This window comes from Pterocles gutturalis, unplaced genomic scaffold (assembly GCF_000699245.1).
Source record: "Pterocles gutturalis isolate BGI_N339 unplaced genomic scaffold, ASM69924v1 scaffold13880, whole genome shotgun sequence".
NCBI lineage: Eukaryota > Metazoa > Chordata > Aves > Pterocliformes > Pteroclidae > Pterocles > Pterocles gutturalis.
In genome coordinates this window covers 67,248-75,631 of record NW_010143609.1, presented here as the reverse complement: position 1 = coordinate 75,631, position 8,384 = coordinate 67,248, and positions in this window count along the sequence as shown.

The window sequence follows — 8,384 nt, the reverse complement described above, 5'->3', positions numbered from 1 at the left end:
AGACCTTCATAGAAAGTACAGCCCTTGAATATACCTGAAATGGGGCTGGAGTGGGATTCTAACACGAAGTACCTTTCCTTCTGCTGCTTAAAATTTGGAAGCTATTGTCAAGATGACTTCATGCAGGCGAGCTAACTGCCTTTAAAATTGCTGACCAGGCAAGTCCTCACTGAGAAAGGAGTCTGATAAGCGGCAGCATCATTGACAGTCTAAACTTTTACTAGTCTGCAGTAACCCCAAATCAGAATATATCCTGCTGTGATCAGATTCTGTCTGAGGAGGGGACAGGGACAATAACTAGGCTTGCCTGTTGCCTTCCTGGAGCCAGGGGTGCAGGAACAGAGCAGACTGAAAATAGTAACTGTCGAGGTTCTCCTGTTGGCTTCATTCATGGTTAGTGCTGAGGTTGAGGTGAGCATTGAAGGCTTTGAGCAACAGTAGTGCTCAGGACAGGGAGTGTGGTGGTTGTACAGTGATAAAAAAGGCATGGGTAGAGAGCCTCTGGATTCTTACTGCAAAGAGCTTTAGTAAGAGCTGTCTGAGCCTGCAGATATTCTCTTCTTTTGGCATTCATATAGAGAAAACAATTATCAGCCTTCATTGTTAAGGAAGAGAGACACTGGTAAGGAAGCTATGCTTTTGTGATTGTGTTGATATCATAGGATGTATCATAGTATCCTATAAATCCTGAGGCATGAAGCTGCTAGAAGTGTATCAGATGTATTCATCAAACCCTCATGCTTGTGGGTTAGAAAAGAGCAGCACTAAAATCACAGTGTCTAAGCCTGCGATGCAGGAACAATTGGAAAGCTGCTGATGTGTACTGTGTGTGGTTTTGCGTAGAGAGCGGAGGTACTGATGGAGGGTGGAAGAGAAACAGCACTTTGTACTGATTCCTAGGCTTTCCGAAGTATCTCTGTGTGACTTTTCTGAGGAATCTTTGTGGAATACTTTTTGTATATATCAATTTTAACGTTTTTCTATAATTGTTTTCAAATAACTGTGTAAAAAAGAATTGCCAAAAGGCAGACATCTGCTCATTTGAAGCAAGAGAATCTATCTACTGAAAGAGAATATTTAAATCCTCCAGCAGGTTTTTGAAAATGCAATGCCTTTGGGAAATGGGAGAAGTATGCTTTTTCAGTTGCACTACATTTACAGTCCTGGGATTACTATATTTGGTATAGGTCTAACACTTTGAGCATATACAAAGTACAATGCTGAATATTCAAGAACGAGTGATCTATCAAGCCACAGTGAATAAACAGATTAATTAATTTTTTTAATTCATCCTAAAATTTCTCTAAGCTGTGTTTCTCTGAAAAAACAAAACCGTTTCTTTTAATATTTTCCAGACAGTGCTTAACTGCTGAGGCATCCCAGAAAATCTATTCATGCTTATGCCATTAGCTTCAGTATGGGAGGAAATGTGACAAATACTTTGTCTTTTACATAATCTTCTTAAAAGGATGTGAAGATTCATCCTACTTAGGTTGTAGGGGTAAAATCTAAAATGTAAGATTTTTTTTGTGCTTTCCTTATAGCAACAAATGTTTGTCCTATTTTTGCAAACACAGATGGACCAATTGTGGTTTAGTTGCCGCCTAAGCCTTCTTGACATTAGCAGGCCAGTGCCTTTTCTATGTTTAGCTAGTAAATGGAGTTTTCTTTGCCAATATACATCCACCTAAAAGGCCATGCTATAGTGTTTAGAAATCAAACCCTTTTAAAAACACATTTGTGGTTGTATTTGAAAATCCTTGTATATAATACATATTTTAGATCCTTTGGATACTGTTATTTTAACTAGAGTTCTTTTATTTACCTTAGCTTTGGAGTGGCTGGTAAGGTGCTAAAAATAGGGATTTAATTTATAAGGAAAATGAATACTTCTGTCACTTCTGTAATCCTAAATAACTTGAGAGATATGTGAACTCTTAAATTCTTTAGTTTGCTTATCTCTGTGGGAAACCTCAACTGCAGATAGATAAGCAGACATAAATTTGCCATTTTTAAAGGCCATGATCCAACATACTAGGAGAAATTGCAAAGATAGTATAAACCTGTTAGGTCATCTAGTCGAGCCTTCTGCCCATGTAACTTTACAGTATTCCTGGTTGGTGATACTTTTAAGTGTTGAACAGCTGTCTTATATCCCCAGTTAAGTAGTCCACATGTAGTTGTTCTTCTACTCTGAATGAATGGAACTGTGCTAAGGCAGAAGTATGCAGTTGGTGCTGCTGTGAACCCGCCTTGCCATCAAGAGGGTCAGGTTCTAAATTTACTTGGTGACTACTGAGGTTGATAGATAGTGAGCCTGCATATTACTGACACTGTCTCCGTAAGTTTTGGTTAAAAAAAAAAAAAAAAAAAAACAAAAAAAACAACAAAAACAAAAAAAAGAGGAAGAAAAAAAAAAAACAAAAACAAAAACCCCAACAAAAACAAAAAAAAGAGGAAAAAAGCCTTTTGTATTTAAATTATATATTGGCTTAATGTAAATGTCAGCAGTCTGGAGAGTGACTTTTGGCTATGTCATTTATTTGCATCATCATACTGTAAATGTTATAAAACTCTTCACAATAAAGGTGATTATAGCAAAATCTAGATATAGCACATATAAATACCAGTCATTCTCAATGAGGTAGTGTTTTTACTTCTGGTAAACCAATAAGACTGAATTTTCAACTGTCTACTGTTGAAATGTTACTTATATCTTTAAACTCAGGATATTAAGAATGCAACATTGATTCTGAGTGTAATTTGTAGAGGATTTCTTTTTGCTCTGTGCTGACCTCTGTAGTTTGCCTATATGATTTCTGTTATTGTGCCATAAGGTTCTTTTCATTTGCTGTGAGGATACTGGTTTTGAATCTTTACTTTCTGAATAAATTTAAGGTAGAAAAGAAAGCCAAATAACTCCCTTAAACAGCAAAGCATACAAGAAAATGCCATCTTTTTTTAAAGGTGCTTTTATGTTATGAACAGGGATATATTATTTTTCTATAGCTAAAAATGTATAAATGATATGCAATTTCGAAAATTAGAATAAAAATAGCAAGCATATTTCATTTTCTCTGGGTCTTGATGACTGAGCATATTAACAAGTGACAGTGTCCCTTATTAAGGTGTCTTAGACAAACCTCTTTATTTGCGAAAGAAGATGGAAGATGTGTACACATGCAATTTCTAGAGAAAATATTAAATCTTAGAATTCCCTGCTGAATTCTTGCAGTTTCCACAACAGTAGGTCCTCTCAGGGAAAAGACATGAGGAGTGGCATGTTTATCTCAAATATGTAGCTGCATCAATTTTAAGGTGAGAAAAAGAGTGAGGACACTGGAGCTGTTCCTACTAGTCTGGGTGCTGGGAGTTCACTTCTGGAAGACGTGCATTAGGTTTAACAAATCACTTAAAGGGCTTTCATTATAAGCAAATGAATGGCCTAACTGAGTCCTGCCGGGGACTACATATATTAAAATACAGCACAGTTAAGCGGTCTGATAACAAACTAGAGTGTTCACCATCTGGCAGGACTGAGCTTTACTAATGATACTCTGGCTATGAGTTTTAAAATTTGGAAAAAGATTGTCGACTGGGGTCATTAACTTATCTCCTGCATGGGAAGAAGCATCTTTATCAGTTTCACAGTGGAAATGTGACTCACCTCTTAGTTTTCTCTGTAGTAGTAGCCCAAAATTTTCTTTTTTTTTTTTTTTTTTTTTTTTTTTCCCCCTACAAGTCTCAAAACAAGGGAAGCTGAAACTTTTGAAACTTTCATTTTGAATACAGACGTCAATGAGGTAATGTGTGCTTTTGTCTACTTCCAGGGTATGCTCAGTGTGGGTCAGATCTTCAGGTGACACCAGAAGCAGGGCCTGCACAAATGTCCTTGGTCTTTTACCCTCTTTCTTCCCTTCCCCACACACCCCTACCACTTGCTGATAGTATCACGGGCTTGGAAGTGGTGGGAATGCCTTGTGTGCAGGGGCAGTGAATCTTGCCTTGCATGTGGCTGGATTCTAGATCAGCATCAGATCACTTCTGTGGGTAAATGGCAAGATGATGGTAAACAGAGAATTTTTGGAGCTGAGATCCTAAAAATAAGGGAAACGTTAGCTTATTCTGCTGTTACTGACATTTGCAAGACTACTTCTCCAGAAAGGTTCTTTGTTTACATCACTCTTAATTAATTGTGGAGGAATTGCTGGTGTGCCTAAAGCGCAAGACAGATGAGCATTGGCCCTATTGGTCTGCTCAATAGAGTCTCTGTCGTGCTGTAGTGAGGAAATCAGTTCCTTCTGGGTTTGTTATATTTAACTGAGAACATTTTCTTAAATTTTCAATTCGTTCATTTTAGTTACATTATACTTTATCATAGATTGTTTATATATGTTGTTATTAAATGTACTAAATGTTTTCAGTACAAATAAATGATAGATGTGTGCTCCTGTTGTTAACGGGGATTTGTACAGAGAGCCATTTGTAAAGTGTGCATAGGTGATGAAGGCATTTTGAGAGAAAAATGTCTGAATGTTACTGAACTTGTAAAGTGTATTTTTCCTGAAGTGAACCCAAAGGAGTTTCATTGACAGTAAGATAAACAGACAACAGGTGTTTCGTATTTTGAAAAGGTAATTTACACAGGATAAGAATCATGCCACATAAAAAAAAAACTTCTTCTCTCCTTAAAAGACTAGAAATAATCCTTGATATAAGTCAAAAAGTCTGTATCACTTCTGTGAGAACTGTCCAGGTGAAAGAAGATTATTGTGTACAGGGCAAGCTATAATAAAAACTGTCAGTTCTGTCAACCCTTCTGTCTAAGGTCTATAGAGGATTAAAAGGATATTGAACATCATGTAACAGCTGTCTCCTGTGTGAAGGGGATCACTATTGTGGTGAACATAAATGTACCCGTTTAAAAAACTCCATAAGGCTAGGTGTGGCTGAGCCACAAGTGGCTGGTTTGACAGATAAAATGCTTCTTCCAGGGCCTTGAAAGAGCACTGTCCAAGTTCTAAATAGATAGTATCAATGTCTTATCAATGAGTGTGTTTCTTGTGCATCTTTTGCAGATGTACTGGAATAATATGGAAGAGGAAATAAAGCTAAACTTAGCAATGTATAAAAGTACGGAATACATTTTCAGAAGAAAAAACTACTTATCATGAGTAATTTTCAGCTTTATACCCTAACCTCTGGCCAAACATATGAATGCTGAGGGAAAAGCTGTCGCTGCAACTATTAATGTCTGCTACAGAATCTGAAGGCCACCTTTACTTGTACATAGGAAATCCATCCCATAAAGTTTAGCATAATAAGCAACAGACTATATTGTGTTCCTGTAGTGTTGAGGAAATATTAGTCAATATGTAGAGTTAAATGTAATCAGTGATTCTAGAGAAGCTGCAAATTGACTTTTAACTACTTTTTTTGTAGCTCTAAAAATGTTAAGATTTAAATAAATATATGTTGTTGACAGTAATAAAAACTTTATATTTGTTTTTTTCTGGGACAGTTTAATGAATTTTGAATGTTGTTTAATACTTTTTAAAAGAGCAATTTCATAATGCTTATTATGAAACGAGAAAATGGGAACAGTGCTTAGAATAAATATTACAGTAAATCTGTAATATTTAATTTTTTTATTTTAAATTTTTTAAAAGGGATTTTTCAGTTCTGAAGTGAACAGGAGGAAATAGTCTACCTGATATATCTTTTACTCGGAAAATGCAGATTTGGTTGGTTGGGGTTTTTTTAGTTTTGTAAGAATGAAGTATGAAAAATGGCTAGCTATCCAGATTATGGGATGGATTTCCTATGTACAAGTAAAGGTGGCCTTCAGATTCTGTAGCAGACATTAATAGTTGCAGCGACAGCTTTTCCCTAAGCATTCATATGTTTGGACAGAGGTTAGGGTATAAAGATAAAGCTGAAAATTACTCATGATAAGTAGTTTTTTCTTCTGAAAATGTATTCCGTACTTTTATACATTGCTAAGTTCAGTTTTATTTCCTCTTACATTAATTTCAAACAACTAATTTTGAAGACTCAGATTCCCAAATGTCTTTTCTTTCATTGCACAAAGCAACAATATTTAGGACAGTTATAAATTAAGTCCTGCTGGAAAGGAGTTTACAAAATTATTTTTCAGAGAACAATGGTAACTTTTTAGCCAAGTGCTTGTTAGGTGCAATTAGGCCACGGAATAGGTATAAGATGTGAGGGCTGATTGCAGTATCTAAACTTAAATTCTAATTCTAATATAGTATTTCAAAATAGACATAAAAGGACCACATTTGTTGACTTTTCAGTTTAAACACATCTGGTAACATTCAGTTTATTATATAACACTATGTAAACTCTATAGTTTTGCACAGAGCTCTTATAGGATTGTTTCAAAATTCTTAACCCTAGATGGAAGTATTGGCAACAAGCTAAGACAGCCAAGGTCTCCACAGAGGATTTTTTAAAAAAAGGTTAGAAAGAGACTTACAAAAGTAAGTGTGATGGGTTTACCCTTGGCTGGGAGCCAACCCACACAGCTGCTCGCTCACCCTTCCCCCTCCCAGGGATGGGGGAGAGAATTAAAGGGGTAAAGAGAAAAGAAGACTCGTGGCTCGAGAACCCAGGACAGTAAGACATTTATTATTTTTTAAAAATCAAACCAAAATCCCATGATGACCTGTGAGCTTTTAAAGCCAGTGGACAAATCAATGTATTGAATTTTTAAAGCTAATTGAAGCCAATATCTAGCTTGTTGTTCATGGGAATTGCAAAAATGTAGCAATTTAAATGCAATCTTTTTGAAGAGGTACACTAATACTGCTCTAATCTGGGACAGAATATCAATAGAGGAACCAACCAAAGTTCCTTAGGGAGGTGCCACAATATAAAGGATGAGAAATAACTGAAAAGATGAGGAGAAGACCAGGAGTCTCCCAGGCACATCAGGTACTGTTTCCCGTGGTAGTTGTCTGTGTCAGACAGCTCCCAAACTGGTAACTGCTGCTTGAGAATAACCTCAAATTCCTGTTGATGGAAAATATGTTGATCTTGCTGGGACTTATAGCTGCTCTCTCTTTATTACCTAGAGCTCAAGTCTGATTTCCTCTCTGACTATGTTACCTGGTGTAAGCCTAGGGACACCAGTAGTGTCAGAAATGAGAATTGAAGCAGCATTTGATGTACCGTGGTCCTGGATGGAGCAGAAAGGGAGGAGTATTATTTTCAATAGCCTCTACCAAAACGTAGTATGCTGATAAACTGGAAATAAACCTTTGTCACGTGGACATGAGTGCAAGAAATGGACAAGAATTACATTCAAACAGAGATTAATTTTGTGACTTAAGTTATAGAGGCTTAGGTGGAATAATTGCTGCAGGTGAAAGCGTCTAGATGGGTTTGACATAAGAGAGCTGTGTGATATGTGAATCTGCACATGTCAGGAATTGTATGGTTGACATATCCCATTTAAGATCCACTCCTAAGGAGCAAGAACAAATAGGTTCTGATGCTCGCTGGACTTCATGCCTATATACAAACCGAGACCATTATATTCCTGCACAACAGTAATAATTTTTTGTGAGACATTATCATAAAAACTTTGCTTTTGAAGTCAAAGAACTCTGAATGTTGTAGAACAATATGTAACAAATAGAGTATAAAAACAAAACATAGTTTTAAAGATGCTGTAAATAAGTTGCCTTAGTAAAACTCCGAAGAAGAGGTAGTCTTGGTGGGAGTGAAGGAGCTAGTGAAAGGTATTCCATGCAGATTCTAGTACTGGTGATGTTGAATTAAATACATTTTTAGTAATAATATTGATTTCATATAAGCTACATATAACAATTACTAATATAAATATGAACCATTTATTTGAGTTGCTTGTTCACAGATTGGGTCTATGAGAAAGCATAAGATGGTTGAAATCATTTGCATTATATATCTTAAAAAATTGTTTTGATTTCTGATATGTCAAAAGGATGCTACACCTTTTCTGATTTGTTGAAACTCTTTGTGCTTCAATATTCTTTAAGCCACACTGATTCTTCTATTTTTAGTCAACCCTTAATTTATATAGCAATTTTATTCTGAAACATTATCAATGGGGGAAATGCGATTAAAGTAATGATATACAAGCTATATAAAATGAAGTGGGTGAAAGGCAGTAGTCTTTGAGGCTATGTTGCAATATGGTAAGCGAAAAATTCTGTGTCCCAGTAAAATGATAGGAGGTATTTAAGAGCAGGCAGAATATAATTTCCCATGAACTGACATGGAGCAGGCTTCTTGCCATGGGGTGATGCTCAGAGCATTACCTCTGAGGTGGCGCTGGAGCTCCGCCTGGCTGTTTTCCCACCGTTCAGCCGGAGATTAAG